We start from the raw sequence: 21,458 nt of genomic DNA, 5'->3' as shown, positions 1-21,458 counted from the left end.
GGCCAGCGATGAACTATGCTGATCCCAAATAAGGCAAATAAGATCGTGTGCTGAGATTCATTACTACGTCTATATCATGCCATCGTAATGCAGCGGCATGGGCGAGGTCGATGCTCACACTATCAGTCATTGATTTTTGTGTGCCAGAATTGATTATTTCCAGGCTGACATTATGCAGATGAAAGTAATTGTTGAGTGCGGTGATAAACAACAAATATAGAAAACCTAATTTACATTAGTATGGTACAGTTTCACTGTATCGATGAAAACATAACTTTTTCAATCGTTCATTTAGTTTCATACATACACATCTCATTAATTATGCACCCTTCATTTAATTAATTTGATCATTAGGAGGCACACATGGATACGGACCCGTGAAGGTCCAGGGGTAGAATCTGGGGTAGAATAGGCCTCCAGCAAACCCATGCTTGCCGTAAAAGGAGATCGTATACTTGTCGTAAGAGGCGAGGCGACTAAGAGGATCGGGTGGTCAGGCTTGCTGACTTGGTTGACATATGTCACCGGCTCCCAATTGCGCAGATCGATGCTCATGCTGTTGATCGTCGCCATATAGCTGGAACATTGCTGAGTGTGACGTAAAACTAAACTAAGTACTCACTCACTCACACATGGATACGCTTCATTGACACTTAATAGCAAACAAAGACTGAAAGAGCTCTTCTTCAAACTGGTGACTCCGATGTAGTGATACTGGTTGTTTTGTTGTTGACACAGTGGTTCCAACAACACAATGACATCACATAGAGGTAGTTTCAATAACAGTATATGTTTTCAGTGTACGAAGCAGTTATGAAAACATCCAGCTGGAATTTTGTTATTAAAATTATTCACTTGTAAACTGGGATCTGTTCCCATAGTAGTGATTTGATGGTTTCCCACATGTTTGGAAAATTGCCCGAAACGGAGCAAAACTATAGTTCCACTTTACTGTTTTGCATCCAGTTCGAGTATATTTATTTGATCAAATATACAGAGCATACAAAGAAGTATTTTTATTCATTTCGATTTATTACTAGGAAATTGCTAAAAGCGGCTTGCAGCCCTACTTTCTATCTCATTTTATTCAGATCAATGAAACTATCAAAGGAAACGAAAATATTCTTTGAGATTTCTATTTTCATTCTAAAATGAGACATCATGAAAATCCCATATGCTCACGTTGTGATGAGAGTAGTAGCTCAAAAAATATAAATAAATAAAAAATAATAATAAGGATAATAGATACTTATATCCTCAGGCAAATGTTGAAGTAATATTCAGCAATTTTCAAGCAAATTATTCCTGTCCAGTAACCCTTCATTGGTTGTTCTTGTGACAAGCTAAATTTCATCAACACGAACAAGAACACATCTTAAAGACACTCTCCCCCAAAACACGCATTTTTTTAAATGACAGAAGTTTATTAAAACAGCTGGCGCCGTTTAACACAATAATCAGATATAACAGCTGACGTACACGGCACCGTGTGAGGTCAGACCGTGGTATTTATTACAATATTTCTCCACATAATATCGAACATTTGCGGACAATTTGGGAGTACAGCGAATACAAGAGGAAGAACATCTTCCCTGGTTTGCGCTCCCACTCACTGCTACGCCCCAGCACCCCCTACTCCCCCACCCCCAAAATAGATATTCCCGGTACACGAAAACACGTGTCTCAAATCCATCGGAGCCAGTTACGGAAGCGAGTTATTTTAGGGTTTTCTTGTTAGAAATGTTGACAAAATACATTATGTCGTCAATATAGCATGTAATGCCTGATAGCTTACGAGTATACATTCATTTCTTACACCATATGTACTTAGCACGCTGCAGGTGTGAGGTCAGGGTGCGGGGGATGCCAGGGGACTGAAGATGTCAGGGGTCGGAGCAACACGGTGGTGGTGGTGGTGGCTTTTGTGTGTGTGTGTGCGTGCGTGCGTGCGTGCGTGCGTGCGTGTGTGTGTGTGTGTGTGGAGGTGACGGGGTATGGGACATAGGGTCGGGGGTTATTTAATACACACCTTACCGAGTTCCTTGACAGACAACTTTGACGCTTCAAGAGTACACAGGGTTGCGTTTAGAGTTTAAGTTCGTTTACTTGTGAGCATTATTGCACTTAATTCTGCTTATATTCTACGTACAGACGTAACCGAGTTCCTTGTCAGATAATTTTGGACGCGTTTAGGCCTAAACATATGCAGGGTTGTTTTTAGAGCTAAATTTGTTTAATGTTCTGAATGCTTTGGCACAAAATTGTGTTTAGATTCCAAATACAAACCAAAGTGCCCTCTAAATCAGAATATATTGACGTGTTTTGGTCTAAACATGGAGGATTGTGTTTAGAGCGTAAGTTGTTTGGGGGTCTAAACGTTGAAAAGACTGCTTTGAGATTAGTATGAAATTTAGCGATTATAACACCAAACATGTGGTTAGATCTTAAATTCAAACAATTTAATGTCAGACAATTTTAAAGCGTTAACTTCTATACATGAGAAGTGTTGTGTTTAGAGCTGGACATTTAGATCTAAACGATTCCGTCAAACAGGGGCGTTTTGTATGTGCGTTCAATAGGAATATAAAAGATGGAGTTTGGGTGTGGAAGGCAATTTTATATACATTGAGGTCTATCATAATAATCAGATATACTCTCATTGTCAGATCTCACCAAATGTATATTATGTAAACACAGTAAACAGATGTTTTTCAGCTTGTGATCACACTTTCGTTACTTGCTTACAATATTATCATTATTAAATTTCGATTAGGTACGACCAGCGTCTGTTCTTACGCTGCCTATAATACAATGGAGTATCTGTTAGCATGAAATCAGTTTGTGAAGCACCAAAATATACAATTTAATCAACATGTAGATGTCAAAGAAACCTTTGAAGATTTCTGTCGGCGAGTGTTAAGGCAAAACAGCCAACACGCCTAATTACACCTCATCGCAGTTATGCTCAATATAAAGTCATTAAAGAAACTCCTCTTTCATAAACGAGGCCGTCAAAGTAATCACGAATACACAGGTAGAAACGTGATAATGAAGATGGTCATTTTTTATTTGTAAAACATAAACAGCTCACCAAACATCATGTTAAACCAGGCTTAACCACGTACGTGTGGTTATCGTGAGACGATGCGGGAACGACATGGATTAAACGTGGGAATGACCAACAATATAGCTTAATCCGATTCATCTGGTATCCAAACTGTTTAGGTTGTTTATTATCAAGAGCTATTATAACCTGTTTCCCATATGCCAGGGACACTATTCCTTTCCATTGGTACCCCATGAAGTCCACTGGACAATGATTGCCCAAGGTCACTGTATAAAACATATATTCAATGGCTAACTGAACCTCGTCGGGGCAGATAAAACTTCAAAAGAGACGCCACTCCGCGCAATGAGAGAAGCACAAAAGCCTTTAATGAGAGGACCATGGTTCAACGAGAAGCGACGTGAACACGCACGCTACTGGGAAAGGGAATATGGACATATATACCCCTGACCTCTCCACTGACCCACAGCCAAGTGACCCCTAAATGGTCCGGTATGTAATGAGCATTTCAGATGACCATCCGGGATAAATTAGACTTAAGTTTGTCTTCACAGCTAAGATTAACACATAAGTCTGTCTTTCTATCTAAGATTAAGACATTAAGTTGTCCTCACATCTAATATTAAGATATAAAGTTTGTCTTCAAATCCAAGATTAAGACATTAAGATGTCTCCACATATAACTTTAAGACATTAAGTTTGTCTTCACGTCTAAGATTAAGAAATTAAGATCTTTTCACATCTACGATAAATGCCTTAAGTTCGTCTATACGTCTAAGATTAAGAAATTAAGATGTCTTTACATATAAGATTAAGACATTAAGTTTGTCTTCACGTCTAAGATTTAGACTTTAAAGTTTGTCTTTACATCTTGTTGCGTAATTAAACGCCGGGTGTTGTAGCGTTACGCGGATGAACACTTTTTACCCATTAACTTATGTTAATAACAACGTATAATCGATTGGGATTGGCTGATAACATCAGGATCTTTATGTTTCTTGTGGATGTCGTTCATTATGTTCTTATTCAGATTCTTTACATACCAACACGTGCAATGACAGTGTGATTACAAGCGAGCATAATTTAGAATCTGATTAGGAGCGCGCATGTTTCAAGTTTTTGATTAGGAGCGCGCATGTTTCAAGATTCTGATTAACAGCGCGCATGTTTTAAGTAAACTGTAGGACAAAAGAAAGTATACCGTGTGTGTGTAACTGAAATATGCAGTTATCAACGGCTAGTTCATGGTGTTATTAGGTTGTCTTAGTTGTGCTTCGACAGTTAGTCGTATTACGCATATCGATTTCAGTTCATTAACCTTTATCGCCAGATCAAGTACTCACGCGTGTGCTTTAGGGAAAATGTGACAATTTAGACTTATTTTATTCCCATGGAAATGTTCCACATATTTTACTGGCACTGGCTAGTGGTATGCTCACAAAACAGAATGTACCCTTCTTTTCTAATGGCATAGCATTGCATAATTGTTTATGGTTCTTTAGACAACAGACAGGCGCACACACAATCGTACACTCATAATGAGCTGCAACTGGCGACTCTGTGTTCAAGAGGTGAATGAGGATGACGTTTCAACAGGCCGGGTTCCGTCTTCACGATCAATTGCAAGTTCTCCTTCCATGGCGTTCAAATATGCCTCCCGCTGATGGCGAGAGTCTTGTGGCGGCCACTTCATTAAGGGAACCAGGGTGGTTTAACCTTCATCTCAGAAACATTATACAGATAAATTATCGCGATTTCTTACAACCTAGTGTCCATAATTCAACGTGACAGTTTGAATTTCCCTTGTTCTTCCACTCCCCTACGGAGAGCCACTGAGGTTCGAGAGGGAGTACTGGTTCCCGCTGACAAACAGAGCAGTTGTTATTGTCTGTTAGCGTTGATAAATTCAACACAGGAACACTGCGCCGAAACACAACATTGAGTACCCGATAGTAATGATAGTAGTGATTGAAAAGCAGCTACTTAACCCTGTTGCGATAAAGAGAAACTTGTGATAGCAAAACAGCTGAACCAAGGGAGATAATCAGTGTTAACGGTGTTGCGTGTCGATATGACCAGATAAAACCGGAATTGTGCCAGTTTTAAGCTGTATACGACATCAGTGAGGGCAAATTGCTTTGGACGCCCAGTACAGGATTTACCTGTTGCGGAAACGAACCTGGCACATTGCATGGCAATTGTATGGTGTGTCTGACAGTAGAGCGGAAGGTTGGAGGGTCGATTCCCAGCCATGTCATAAAAAAGACCTTAAATGTTATTGCTTTTTTTACCCTCGACGAGACTCTGCAGTCCATTTCACTACCCATTTCCTATTGTGAACAATATGTTACGTTTTCATGTGTGATGAAATGATATCACAAATTGAGATTGTCGTCCAGTTAAAGTCTGGCTTACTGTTGGGATATAGTGTCATGATCGAAAGGTCTACATGGTGTCGGTGGCATAGTGAGAAGCCCATATCTGGTGTCCGAAACATCCCTTTCTTTATCGGCGCTTTGACGGTGGCAATGTTAATAGCACAATGTAGTCCCGAGGGCTAACATACCGATCACTCTCTGCATCTTTGCATATTCGCAGGTTGGTATTTCTGTCATGTTATTCGACTTAAGACCCTTGAGCCCACTGAAGACTCAACCATCAAATTGAAATCCAGAACCAAACAAGCCAAAAGTCTTTGAAAGGTTTGTTTGTTTGTTTGTCGTTTAACGCCTCTCTCAGCAATACTATGACGGCGGTCAGTAAATGTTCGAGTCTCGACCGCACAATCCGGTGATTGACGCTAAGTTAGGAGTTGCTTTAATGAGTGTCGTCTTCCAGTCCTCAACGTAATGCTAAAACGTTTGTTTTGTTTGTCGTTTAACGCGAACTCAGAAATTATTTTGGTTGTATGACGACGGTCTGTACATAATCAAGCCTAACCAGATAATCCAGTGATAGATATCATGACCATTGTTCTACTCAATTGGAGTAGCAAAAGATAAACTGGTATGTTCGCTGGATGAAATGGTAAAGTTCTAAATGAAGCAATTCCACACAGGATCTACATCTCGCACCTGGCTGGGAATCCTTTTCAAAGGGGGGTCTTTTATCTATCAAACCTATCGTTTTTTCACAAGTACAAGAATGCAAAGAGTGGTATATCGTATGACATCGCATGTTTACACCGAGTATTCCATAAATGTAGGAATAAACTGCTGCGAAAAAGAAAGCCCTTACTTGAATCAATTACTGGTCAACAATTACCTGGCTGAAATAAAACCTCCCGTCTGAATTGTTTCCCAAGAATGGTTGAAGGAAGTAATCTTAACAGCAAAAGAAACGCAAGTTTCTCATAAAAGTAAGCGTTCATGTTTACGTCTTCTACTTACAAACTTGACAAAAAGCCTGAGTTGCGTTTCTTTTTCTCTTCAGTATATAATCTGACCTGATTTGACGAAACAAGGCAAACAGAAGATCATGAAAATGTAAGCCGAAACACTGCAAACAGATACAATGAAAACCTGTGACCGAAAAGTCCCTGCATGTGTGTGTGTGCGTGCGCGTGCGCGTGCGCGTGCGCGTGCGCGTGTGTGCGTGTGTGCGTGTCTGAGCGTGGGTGTTGTGGGTGTTTGTGCGAGCGTGCGTGCGTGCGTCCGGACTGCGGTTTTGAAAAGATTGCCCCATTCAGACGAAGTATACGGATTCGTAGTCTCATCTAATGACGAGCTCCCCACAGGGTATCAAGGAATGAGTTCCATCTTTAAACAATTAGTTTCATCTTTAAGAGCAATGCCACAGTGGATCAAACCAAGGACATTCTTCCACTCAATCCACGCGAAGGCGGTGACTAATTGTCATTAACAATTAATTTGGACCAGATGTGTGGAAAAGAAACCGTTTGATAGTGAAGATTTTCTTCTTTCAAACAATACATTGCACAGGTTCATGAAAGCGTCAGAATCATTCAGATAGCACTTCTCCATAAGAATTAGTTATTAGAACGATTCAGATTTGAACCCGTCGACGACATGTGTGACAGACAACGTGACAACATAAACAATTCATCTCCACGTTCATCATATTCATCATGATTCATGGGTAAGGAGAGTGTTGGAAAATGAAATGAGAGTGTTGGAAAATGAAATGCTATACTCGTCCTGCCTGAAGACCAACACAATGCTGGACCATCCTCCACTTGAGAACATCCCACAGATGGTCCACAAGGGACATGCCAAGGGGCATGATTTTGCTTGTGTACCTTCTTGTCGGAGATAATCGTCGATAACCTGGGCACGTTGTGCACTGGACTTGCCATTGTAATTCGTTTTATGAAAGAAAACCATACAAACTAAAAACAAAAAATACAAAGGAAGGGCTCAAATCTTCCGGCCAATCAAAGGTCTGCAACTGACCGTTAACCTCTCCTACCTCCACCAACCCCTTACCTACGTCCCTTGACGTAAGTGCCGCTGAGACCCGTGCAGTGATAAACAACAAATATACAAAACCTAATTTATATTAGTATGATACAGTTCCATTTCACTGTATGGATGACAACATAACATTTCCAATCGTTTATTTAGTTTCATGCATACACATCTCATTAATTATGCACCCTCCATTTAATTGATCATTAGGAGGCACACATGGATACGGACCCGTGAAGGTCCGGGGTAGATTAGGCCTTCAGCAACCCATGCTTGCCATAAAAGGCGACTATGTTTGTCGTAAGAGGCGACTAACGGGATCGGGTGGTCACGTTCGCCGACGTTGTTGACACATGTCATCGGTTACCATTTGCAGACCAATGCTCATGGATTGTCTGGTCCAGACTAGTTCCTGATTTTAGCTGAAATTATGCTGAGTGCGGCGTAAAATTAAACTCACTCACTAACTGCCGCTGAAAGGGACGTTGTCAGAACGGGTACTACAGATTGGTACATCAGTACAGAAACGTACCCTGGCCAAAATCAAAATACAAAAAACGTATCCTAGGACGAGTCCATTCCGCATTGTGTCGTTGTCTTGATCGGAACTATTATTCCTTTGCATTCGTTATGTGAGAAACGAGCATGCAAACTAACGAATACTTCGCTGTTTCGCTCATTTCAATGTTAGACTGAGAAATATGGACTCGTCCGCCGTTTAAGGTATCGGGTACACTTCTGTATACAGGAAAATACCTTGGGCACATATCATTAGTACCTGTGCCGACAACAACCTCTCCAGCATAACTGCCCTTACACCAGTCTTGGTCAAGAATTGCTCCCTGTCAAACCACTCACCGTTTCATCCCCGCACTAACGCCCTTAGTCTCCGAATATATGTAATATGGATAGTAACAAACAAACCCATATAAACTGGAACGAAGCCCCGGGGAGTTGGGAGTTTCAGAACCTGACGAAATCTAGACAAGCTTCATTTAGGGCTTGAGCATACTAGAAAGGACTAGGCAGTAGGGAAAATAATGTGGTTCAGGGACTGTGAGACAGATTGTTTCATCCCCAGTAAAATGTTACTGTCGTCTGTGGATCGGGGTCAAACTGTAGGTTGGTCCACGCATTGCTTTTTGCCTACACATCGAGCTCTTGACGGCAGGCGATTAAATGCGCCTCCGTTGTAAGCAGTGCAAGTAGTTTTCAGGCTTTGCAATTCCAACATGATATTACAATGACACAACTGTAACATTTGTAATGCTACTGAATCATCAATACCACTGACTCTTTCATAGCTGCACATATGAAGTGCGTAAACAAAAGGATTATGCACATACATGATTTTAATCATCATCTCAAGATGGAGGAAGTGACTGAGAAAATATATCCGTTGTCTCTGTTGTAGAAGAAGACCTTCCGAGTAGGTAAACAATCTGCATCGTTATTATCGACAGCCTACACCCATGGGAAGTGGGGCGCATGATGCTGTGTTTTTTCGCATGATCATCATTGTTATCAGGACTCGGCAGTGTCGTCTGCTCCACAAAGATGGCGGCCAGATTCCAGAACGAGGCGGAACATGGTAAACTCAAGATATTTTTGCAAATACTGACAGCAAAAGAACCGGGGTGTGTCAGTTATTGTGACAATGTGTGATGTGTTATGTTGAAATTGTTCAATAAAAACATTGCTGAAGAGTTACACGTGTAAAAAAGGGACAAGGAAACGGTATTGTGTAACCGTGTACTGAAAACGTTACAAGCTTGACAACCCTTGAAATGAAGACGTAGGAAACGCTTGCCAGAATGCAGCCCAAAAGGCATAGAGTTCATTTTTCGTAAACTCTGAGACAACCAACAGTTGCTGTAGGGTTAAATTTAACTTTCCGCTGATTTTTAATGATAAACACAAAATCGCCGACAGTTGCCTCAAAAATTTTAATTGTTTTTCGTGGTTAGATCTTTTCACAAAATATGAGACAGAACAACCATATTTACTGATGCTCCAAAGCAACAATGGCAGCTAATCTACGATACCGGAAGTTGCAATGTCGTCTGCTTCTTTTGTTGGGGAAGATAGCATCAAAAGTGGTGGGAGGTTTTGTAATAGTTTCTTGTCTTGCTGAAAGTACCTTTTGTATTTGGTAAGTGATTCACGTCGCGTTATTTTAAACCTCGTCAAAATGATAAAATCTATGATCGCCTGTTCGTCTTGTTCTGGGATTTTTCTTTGACTTGATTCAAAGACAGGGTGCAGACCTGTCTTCTGTTGTAGAAAGAGATGTTACCGCAACTATATACAAGCCATAAAGAAGGAGAAAAAACATTTCAGAATCAACAACAAGTGAACACCAAAAAATGAGCAACGACATGTGAAAGTGGACAAGAAAATATCTACCATGGTCCCGATCTCCAAAGCGTTCGTAAAGTTACGACCAGTCGTAAAACTATATACCGTATCGCTGGCTTACAGATAAGCCAGTGCTCCGATTGATTTGTACACCGGGCTTGAGGGGACCGTCTCACAAAGCTGTTGTAGCGCTACATTTGCCGTGTATGACCTATACTGTAACATAGACCTACGCCAGTTATACCGCTACGAGAGCTTCGTTAATATGACCTATGAGCGCAATCTACTATTCCCAGCTATCGCAAAGGTACAAGCATAGAGGTATATACTGCGCACAAGTTCTCTAAGCCTTAAGATTTACAGATACAGATCTTGGCGATATATTCCAGAGAAACAGTTATATAACCATGCATAACCCTTAAATATACCACAAACTGATTTAGCAGATCCTGAAATCGCGCAATCAGCAAAAGCATGCAAGCGAGGCAGGGGTGGGTGACAGGTGTCGACATGAAGACACGTTCACACCTCTGTCAGCCATTTCTCAAATGAAACATCTCTTTGTTTTTATTTTCCCATTTTGTTAAACAAATTTGCAAATGAATTATATACTTTATATACCTTTCACAGACAGGTGCCGGTGATTTGACTACAAGAAAAGATTTATTGGTTGTGTGTAAAAGCATAATCCTCACGATCGATTTTCAAAAAAATGGTAAAAAAAACCCTAAAAACACTGACATGTGAAAATACCTGTCTGAATTGTTTCTACAGACGTAAAGTGTGAAGTTAAAAACGAATTTCCGTAACATACTTATACAGGAATAGATACGAGATGCAACTTGCTGCAGAGGTATGGCGTGTCTATTCGCCTGCAGCGTGGTAGACGCATCAGCTGGAGATGATCTTACAGGTCTTCGCTGCAGCTGTCTGTTTGGTCGGCCACTGTTAAACTGATCAGATGAGACTGGTTTGCTCATAATTGCATTGTCCATCATGCGCTCTAAACGCATGGCCTGCAGGTGAGTATGACATTATAATTACCCATGGACAGGAACCGAATAACTTCATGCATTTTCTTTCGATTATTGTGGGTACAACTCATTCCGAAATGTGATAAACAAACATCGGACACTCGAATATCTAGATACCGGTACAGGCATTTTGAAAAACGTTGATGAAGTATTTTGACAGCAAGGAATTAGACATCAGATATATCCCTCACCTCGCTCCCCTTCATTTCTAACAAGAGCCGAGACGTTATTTTAGGTTTATCTGCTAATTATATCGAAAGGCCTTGTCAGAAATGGGTTCAAATTTGTCTGGTGTCTACAGCCCCGTGGCGTGCTAAGGATCACCGCACTCTAACCTGGCAGTGCCAGTTATTGTGAACTTGCATACCTATGATACAATCAAACTGCACCAGTGAGATAACAGAAACAGAAAATGTAACATTTTTTCTGCCGTCATCAGGGCACACATTGTACCAAATAACCATTGAATATTTAGTAAAAATGAAGTGTGCAGACACGTTTTACCAAGAGTGTACAATGCTTCCCCCCTCACAAAGCTTTTATCCGCTCCTGTGTAGGTTTACAGGTAGTATTCACCTTGGCTGCAGTTATGTACGCTAGTGAGCTGGAATATACGTCAATGAGATGTCTATCACAGTCAAGTCCCCCCAATCAATCAAACCTTGAAGCTGAAATATGTCTGCAGCTGCTTCCAGTTTCAGCCACAGTCAAAGATGAAAGGCACCAAGGTCAGTGCAGCGATCTTTCATTGTTCAGACTCCAAACCAGTTGTCAGCTCATGGGAAATTAACTTATCCTGTGAGCATGACAACTGGTGCACCGATCTCTGGATGTCTCTGCTGCGGGCGAAACATCGTCAGTGCATGGAGCCCTGTTTGCCTATCCCATTCACCGTCTGAGTTAGGACATCGAACCTCTTTTTAAATATAATCAATTTAAATTCAAGTGTTTCTAACAGTGAATCAAAGTAGTTAAAGTATTAGAAATACAGATGTGGAGAATATTTTAACAATATTGTTTTTAAACAGACAGATTATTTCTGTAGTCTGCCGTAGGATTAAAAGCATTGGAACTGGTTCTCATGTGAGTGAACATTTTCTTTTACATAACAGTAATTGAACAATATCAGCAATACCCCACCAATGTCACTTCAGGGATCACTAGAAGGAGATTTCAGCTCTTCCACAAGTGTGACAACTGAACATTGAATTTTGCTTTACGAACGAAAACTTTCAGCACTTTAAGCACTTGTCTATCTTTCGTCGGATCTGGAACATTTGATTTTTTCTTAACGAACGAACACTTTAAGCACTTGTCTATCTTTCGTCAGATCTCAAACATTTGAATGTTGCATAATGAACGAACACTTTAAGCACTTTAAGCACTTTAAGCACTTGTCTATCTTTCGTCAGATCTCGAACATTTGAATTTGCTTTCCGAAAGAACACCTTAAGATCGCGAACATGTGAACTGACGTTAAGGAACGAACACCTATCTTGTCTTCTATGCCTCTGGTTCCATGCAAGAGGTATCGCAAAGATTACAAAATCCTTCAAAGCTGCCGATTCTCATTGAAATGGTTTTCAAATGAGTCGTAAATTCTGGTTTCCAGTATAGTGGTGCCACACATCTTGAAACTGTTTTGTTACATGTTTCATGAAGACTAACAACGACGTAAATACCTTTTGCAACATATGGTGGTATTCATTTACTGACGGTCTAAAGCTTCCGCACCACGTGACCATTGTATATCACACAAATCCGTTATATAATCAAAAGGTCTGCATCCACCTCATATGGCTGAAATATTATGTTGCATACACTAGGATTGCCGCAGAACATGCATGTTAACCCTTTGTTAAAGCTGTACATAATAAAATGGTAACGTATATGCGTCACAATGCCTATGTAGTCTATGTAGTCTTTGCTCTCATCGTCTAAGGCACCACAATTCCATACTCAGAGTTGCGTCCCTTGGAACTTGTAATTGTGGGTTTGAATCCCGGATTGTTCCGGTGGTGTTTCTGGGTTTGACTACACGATACCTCAAACACCTGACGTTTCTCCAACATCAAAATGATACCATTTTATAAATGTAAATACTGCTGATAACACGTTAGACTGAAGTCAGTCACTTAAAACATTATTGTCGACAGAGGCTAAACCAATTTATGCCATCAATTATTATCTAAATATTACCTAAATATTCTGGGGAGGCGCGGTAGCCCTGTAGTTAAAGCGTCCGCTCATCACACTGACAACCCGTGTTCGATTCCCGACATGGATACAGTGTGTGAAGCTCATTTCTGGTTTTGCTGGAATATTGCTAATAGCAGCACAAAACCATAATTATTCACTCAATCACTCTTAAATATTTCATAGTTACCCGAAGGTTCTTCCTTCAATTGTCCTGCATATCAACGATTTTACCACATATACGGATTCTGGTTTGGGATGGGTATGTAAACGGAAATATGAAACTGAAATGAGAAGAATACTAACAATGAAAAGTAAGCTTAATCACTTGTTACCCGTCATACGTTTTGATTAACAGATCAGTTTCTGATAAACTGTTCTTGTTCACGCCGTCATTAATAACTGATTCCCGTAGAAGATCCGGGTTAGAACTGGTCTTCACCAACCAATACTTGCCGTAACGTGACTAATGGGACCGGGTAGTCAAACCCGCCGTATTGGTTGACATATGTCATCGTATCTCTAACTGCGAATATCAACGCACACGACGCCTATCACTGGATCGTTTGGCCCGGACAAGATTATTTATAGCAGGGATATGGTTGGATGGGATGTAAAACAGCAAGCAAAGATAAATCCGAAAAAAACCTACCTTGTCATGTTACCTTGTCTTGATTCTGAAACAAACAAAAGATAATTATGAAAAAGGTCCTTTTTAATAACATAAAGTCAACTTACATATACGTAAATATACGTATAATATATAATGTCATGTGTACAATCACAAAAGGAATGCATGAAGAGGTTTGAATGAGTATTGCTGAAATACTGAGAGAACCAACATTTTTCTCTTCTTAAAAAAATAGTACAGATAAACGACTGTGTATCTGCTTTAGATATAGTTACACAATACATCAATACATCCTGAAATAGTTTTCCGGAACAAGAGTTTAATTATTTCTTTTCATAAATAACCGCAAATTAATTTTAACATGCCAACATTAATCGCCTTGTGCCCGTGCACGGAACACAGCATTGTTGACATGTCGCTGACAACAGCGACAATGAGATTGGGACGTCATTGCGGGGGCGTTTTGTGCACTTATGAGGAACTTGACTGTCTGGTGCAAATGATTCTTCCTTTGTGCATGTGACTCTGTGTTTAGAGTGATTAACCCTATATACTCCCATCCACTGTTGAAATATCGGCATTTTGTCCTTAAAAGATGCAAACAGACAATTTATGTAAATATACTGTACAGAAAAAGAAACGCAAGTTTCGAAAAAATGAAATCCCATAAAAGTAAAAGTCTTTTATTTAAAAACTTGACAAGGGTCAGAGTTGTGTTTCTTTCGCTGTTTAGTATGTTTTATTAAACCGTAAAAGGAATTGCTTTGCCGTGTGGCCCACTTAGTCTTGCATCAACCCACAAACTCAGATCTGAAATGTCATTGTCCATTGAACAACAATCAACTTCATGCCAAACCCTATATACTCCAATCCACTGTTGAAATATCGGCATTTTGTCCGTAAAAGATGCAAACAGACAATTTATGTAAATATACTGTACAGCAAAAGAAACGCAAGTTTCGAAAAAATGAAATCTCATAAAAGTAAAGGTCTTTGATCTGAAATGTCATTGTCCAGTGAACAACAATCAACTTCACGCCAAACTCAGTGATTAATCTTAAGAACTGCACGAGCGCTTCCCATGTATAACGCCTCAATCAGCAATATTCTAGTTATATGACAGCGGTTCGGAAGTAATCACGTTTGCATCGCACACTTCAGTGATCAAGAGCATGAACATCGATCTAGGCCATTGGGATACGACGACATGTGCCATCAAAGTCAGCGCGCCTGATCACCCGACACCGTCAGTCGCCATTTACGACAAGCGTGGGCTGCAATTGCTGAAGACAATTTCCAGCCAGGACCTTCACGAATGCTGTACGCCATGGTATGTCACGCTGAGAGCAGATATCAAATGGTAATATTGAAAATTCTATGGCACCCTTAGATTTTATGAACCCATGACACAAAAGGGGTTAACAGTGCATAGTTTCTCTGCGAAATGCAAGTATCACAGATTGCACTTGTTAACTCTGTAAGCTCCTTGGGGTAAATAAGGAGCTTACAGAACAAACAAGCTAAAATCCGGGCACCTTTGATCCGGTCACTTATCCGGGCAGTGGCATGAATAGTAGCCCCTCTCGACATACATGAACCGTTTTATCTTGTTCGCGTTGCTCCTTGACAGTGACGCAACAGCATGGAATCTTGATTTAATAACATATCTTTGCCACATTTGTGTTGTAGTTCAAGAATCGTTACAGGTATATTACTTTCGTGGTAAATACTTTCCTGTCAGTTCTATCAAAACGCCTTGGGTATTGCAAGTTGGATTCAATGCCGGGCATATCTGCCCGTTACAGGAGGAGGCAAGACGAATGGGTTGAGTACGCGGTGCCTTGACTACTAGAGACGATGCTCACAGCATTAACCCCTGTTTTGTATGGTCCAGACTCGATCACATCCGGGACATACTCGGCAATGTTAAACAGCTAAGAAAATACAGAAGATAGAAAACTGCGAGTGTGGTATGTTGTTTTACGCCTTAGTCTGCATTGTGAACTATAACATTGGACGAATTGAGCAAGTGATTGATAACTTAAGCACCGATCTGCGCTGTCACACTCTAAGAAAACATGGCACTAGCCACTACAGTATGCACGATCAGACACTAGAATATTGCTAAATGCGGTGTAAAACCAAAGGCACTCACTCACTTTCAATACGAGAGATTATATAACGAATTCGGAAACCCGATCCCATCAAATGACAAATCAAAGCAACAATGAAATCCATACTGACTGGTAAAGCAAGATCTCATGAAAAAACGCTATCTTTTTCGTTAATCGTAGCTTTTTCCCATGAGCTTAATGTTGTCTTTAAAGGTCACATGCAACCATAAGATTAATTATAAATAAAACACAATTATCACTTATTCATGACATATAATATACATTGCTGCTTGTTAAAAAACAAATAAACAAAATTATAAGCGTACAATTGGGATTCAAAAGTGCAATATTTTGTACTTGGGTTTATTTCCCACGAAACGAAGCCATCGGGAGACCGAACCCAGTCATAGCGGGTGGGGTGCACTCAAGTGTAAGGCAGGGCTTCCATTACGTCCGTTTTTTCTTGCGTTGCGTCGTGCGTTACGTCAAAAAACCGCAAGTCAGTAATTTTATCATTTATACCTTACACTACGTCCGTTTTTGGGGGTGCGTTGTGCCGCGCTGCGCTGCTCTGAAAATAGGTCTTGCAGTATTTTTGACGCAACGCAAATTGAAACGCAGAGAGAATTTCCATGATGACGACATTTTATCAAGGTATTTTGCCAACACGTGAGTACTTCCAGTGAGTTGTTTTTGTAATTTCTTGAACGAAACAAGCCAATGTAACATGTAATCCTCTAATTGGATGACCTATCACTCGAATGCTTTATCTGTTTGTATATGGCTTAAACTATTTCATAAATATAAAGTAATATACCATATAATACTATTTACATAAAACTTCTGTGGTTGTAATTAATTCCTTCTCTTCTTCGGATACCTCCTCTTCCTCCAACACCACACTCATCACAGCTATGGCCGCCATCTTTACTTATAACGCATGTTCTACACGCATATTAAGTAACATTCTTTACGGCTAACAACTTCATTTGTTGTACTTGATGCATCGTTTCAGTATGGATTCATTTCCCGTTTTCAAACAAAATCATATACACAGAAGAAGTTGTTATCCATAAAGAACGTATAGAGAGATGTTGGGTTTTGTACATACATGTTCTCTGAATTTGTGTTCGATCCAATCAAAAATCATCTGAGTAGAGATGGTGAACTACTGCGTTGTTGGAAACTGCCATTCACCAAGTACAAAGCAGGACTTGAAACTGACAAGAGTGATTGGTGTCTAGTTCAAATTGCATGCCGTCATGAAGCTGTGTATTGCATATTGTCATGAGCAGACAAGAAGGCAGAATAGAGGTGTCAATAAAACATACATTGAGCTTTCTCTGTGGTAGAGGCTGCTTACCACAATCAGCAAATCTTTTTATGTCACGTATAGATCATTTGCTTGTTTGTGTACACACGCAAGATTAGACTACTGATCACGACCCCATACTCCGGGCATGCATACTGTTTCAAGCTCCACGAACCTATTCACTGCGCATGCGTTATGGGCGCAGCACAGCACAACTGTTGAAACCACTTTTTTCCCCAGCGCTGGGGGAAATTTAGTGAATCGTTTGAACTCTGATTTCGCGGGCTTTTTTTTCAAGTTTATAGTTAGAATTGGCATTTTTGATGATTTGTTTCGGTAAGTGCATACCGAAAGGTATCAGAATCTGCAAAGTTGTGTTTTACGTTGCATGTGACCTTTAAATAATGGTAAAATTAATTTTTCGTTCCGCCCAAAGTGTCTGTTCCAGTATTTAGTCAATGCTTTTACCCGGCATGATGTATTATGCAAAAACAAACTGTGACGCTGTTTTGGAATGTCTAGAAATTTCATGGAATGTTCTATTATAACACGGAAAAGGTAATTTTCTTTCTTTCGACCCTTATACCGGCGACATTAGCAGTCTTCAGATCACCATGATACAGACAGTTGATTACCTTATCACACATATCAGTCCAAAAAACTTTTTACAAACATAGTTCTGGAGTTGAACTTTTTTTCACTCGCGAATTAAAGACATGGCCTTTTGTAACCTGAACCGACACCAAAACAGCAATTTCTTTGGTCCGTCCACGATACTGTTAACTCGAGGTCTATGATAGAATCTTGCTGGGAGTCACTTCCGCCTCCTTTACTGTAATTGCCAAACGATAAGCGTTATGTTCTGATAGGTGCGATAACAACGGTTAACCTATGATCTAATGACCCGTCTGTGTGCAGAACGTCATTGATGATTGCATGCAACGTCATCGATACTTGCGTTCTGTGCTCAGACTGATGCGCACAATTAAATCTGGGACGTTTCGAATGTCTGAAGAACATCGCTACACAATGACAAGTTGATCGTTGTGTTTGCTGGTATTTTATTACGAATCGTTGTTCTTGTCACGTGATCACGTGTCAAGATGTAATCAACTGTGTTTTTGAATGGCGACAGTTGTAAAATCACATTGTGTGCGTTAGGTGAGGCAGGAGCCATTATTGCATCCAAAAATGTCGGTTCTGGTTCAAGTTAACAGTTTGCTATGCGAGAGGTTATGGCACGAGATATACATCAATTACCTCTGTGCAGGCATGTGCGTAACTTTCTTTCTCTTTCACCCCGTTTAACAAAGCGACCGTAAGTAAATCCGACATCTCGAAAAAGACAAACGAAATTCGAGCCATGGCGCTGAGACGTTCTATGTGGTCACGACCTGCTTGAAAAAGCGATCGTAGGTTTACGTATGAGTGCAGGGAGACTCCAACAAGGCTATCCCTTATAAGTGTAAGTTAATGAGAGTACGTCTTCAGTGAGACATCCTGCAAGGATATCCTGCTCAAAGCGCACAATCTGATCACTATTACCTCGGATAACCAAAGCTGCCTGTCAGTCGCTAAAAAGTATAACTCACGGCTTATCCCACTGGGTACCCATTTTCTGTTGGATAAAAACGGCAATTTTGAAGAAACGCGCTTGCCTAACGTGAAACCACATGTATCACGGGTGCTTCGCTGTGGGGCAGGGCCAAAGTCGTAAAACCCCCCAGGAGCCTCCTATGAGACCAGGAGTCAAGATACCACGGTCACCTATCCAACGACTCGCTGTGCCCAACGTTGCTTAACTTCAACTGATTTATGACCTGTGTGCTAATGCACAGGAGCAGCGTTTTGAAGGATGTTTCTTATGGTGGATGGGGGAGGTGGGGGAGGCAGCTGTTTAAAGTGATAAAGCGTTAGCTTGTCATGCTGAAGTTCCGGTTTGATTTTCAGCATGGGTACAATCTGTGGAGTCACTATCTGTTTCCCCTGTTAATGTTAAATTGTTGCTGCAATCGGCCTAAAACCTCACTCACTCACTCAGATAAGGTACCAGTGGATAATGGTAACTTGGTATAGAAGTCATCAGGTTCGCGCGGTGTGGGGCCAATCTCCTACGTACAAACCTTACGTCGAGTGGCCATGGGCGTGTGTATATAGGAATTCGTCACGTTGCTTGCACACGTGTATATCACACGAGGTATTGTATTTTCGCGTGAGTGTTGAGAGCGAAATACATTTCTTAGTTTCTGCTCAAGAAAATGGTTAAGGAAAAGGGTTCTTTCATGCATATAAACTATAGGATTATGAAAAACAAACCAGACGAGTCATGAACGCTTCAAAGTTATTTTAAGTTTTATATTGTGGGGGTCCACATCACAATATTACCCAGAACACCTTGTGTGCTTCCTCTTCTCAACAGACACTACCTGTATTATTTCCAAAGACACCCGGAAAGATCTGAGTTACTTATTTGGGTTTCAAGAACCCACGTTTCTAGTAACGGGATCGTATGGTCAGGCTTGGTTACTTGTTTTCTGTATATTGATGTTCATGATGTAAATCACTAGATTGTCTGACCAAGACTCGAATACTTACAAACCACGGTAATATTGTTGGAATATGACGGAGTACGACTTAAACAAAAAGCTAAGAAAATATGCAAAGTCATGCTAGATTTTGATTCCCTTTCCAAAAACACACCTCATCAATCATTCAAAGCCATTGCCACATCGCTATAAACAAATCTAGTTCATGTGTTAACTCAGCATCAAGAAGTACCAATTTCATAAATTGGCGAAAAGAGCTGTTTCCTCTCAGCACCCATCTCCGAACACTATCAGCTGTCTATAATTCCTTACAAATATACAACTCATTAATAAAGTCAATTAGAGGACGTGTCAGAGCCAACAGAAAAATGATGCTGGGATCTCAAGGGTCAAGCACTTGGGCAGGTAATCATGAAGGGACTTCCCTCAAAGATTTTAATGTTTTTCTACAAAAGTCTTCAGCTGAAGAGTGTGTCGTTGTGGAATCCGACTGTTTGGCTGAACCTGTGTTCAGGGGGGTCCGGGGCCTATATGGAGAGTACCTGCATATACAAACCTCTTTAATCAGGACAGTAACGAAGCACGAGGGACACTACTGGGAGAATCCGTATAGTGAAATCTCTTTAATGAGGACAATACCGAGACTCGGGGACCACTAGTAGGAGCCTCTACATAGTGAAACCTCGTTAAACAGAGCAGCACCAAGACCATGACGATACTAATGGGAGTATCTATACAGTAAAACACGTGGCTCGTAAAACCTTGTGGCACGTAAAACGACTGTTACTCTAACAATTATGAAAAATCAAGTGAATTTTGTGATTTCAAGCCAGATGAACACAAGTGGGGTGTGTGAGTGAGCCTGACCACCCGATCCCGTTTATTAGTCGCCTCCTACGGCAAGCATTGATTACTGAAGATCAGTTCAAACTCGGATCTTCATCGGTCGATATTGCGAAACCACACTTACTCACTCACTCATTATAACAGGAAAATAACTAACTCCGGCGAAAAATAAGAAAATGACATATGTCTCCACATGGCCTCTTCACTGCCTGACCTCGAAGTGTCATTTTTAGACATGGGTGCTTGATCGCTATTCACCTGCACAGGTGCAAAGATCATGCGGGTGGTTATGTTGGCGGGGAAAGGTCACATGCTGGTCGCACGTGCCGAATCACGCAATGTCACTGCCCGGTGGTCAGATGTTTTCAACATAGAACTGCCACCCACGTTAAAATCTGGTGACAAAATTAATTGGCGAGCTGATGAACTTTTAACTTAATTGTGTGACTGTGATTTGGTATTGACCCGTTAACTCAGCATCGGAGTCTAGTTTGACCCTCTGGTAGCGTTGGTCAGACTGACATGACAATGACACGATCGAACAGGGGGAAGTGGATGTTGTGTTTTTTTCTTCAACAAATCCATTTTTTTCTTAGTTGTATCCAAAAAAAACTGTTCCGTCACTGAGAAGCAAACATCTGCACTGCCTGACATGTACAATGAGTGAATATGGTTTTACGCCGCAGTGTAACGAGATTTCAACAAAGACGAGAAATCACAAATAGGATGGCGTCACTCATTGTAGAGAGACAAAAGTGGGCCTTCCAAAACTTTAATTACTCAGCCCACCCCGTCACCCCACCAACCCTTTACCATGTATAGCTATATTGGCATTTAGGGTTACTAGAACTGAGCAACTGTCATTATGCAAGGCTTTGTTACATATAACGCGTACTGTGCTTTTGTAAACGGAAACTGGATATACCC

General features: G+C 40.7%; 2 protein-coding genes across 2 annotated transcripts in view; one reads left to right on the top strand and one right to left on the bottom strand.

The window, feature by feature from the left end:
- Window positions 1-21,458, top strand: part of LOC137261071 (ADP-ribosylation factor-like protein 1) — a 382,131-nt gene that overhangs the window by 8,345 nt on the left and 352,328 nt on the right. The window lies entirely within an intron of this gene.
- Window positions 1-21,458, bottom strand: part of LOC137261066 (lactadherin-like) — a 257,593-nt gene that overhangs the window by 160,042 nt on the left and 76,093 nt on the right. The window contains exon 2 of the mRNA XM_067798729.1: window positions 13,735-13,759. The gene's annotated coding sequence lies outside the window, so the exon portion shown is untranslated. The remainder of the gene's footprint in view (window positions 1-13,734; window positions 13,760-21,458) is intronic.

The sequence above is a fragment of the Haliotis asinina genome, chromosome 14, assembly GCF_037392515.1.
Source record: "Haliotis asinina isolate JCU_RB_2024 chromosome 14, JCU_Hal_asi_v2, whole genome shotgun sequence".
Lineage (NCBI taxonomy): Eukaryota > Metazoa > Mollusca > Gastropoda > Lepetellida > Haliotidae > Haliotis > Haliotis asinina.
The sequence above is the reverse complement of the archived record's forward strand: the minus strand, read 5'-3'. Positions and strand labels throughout refer to the sequence as shown.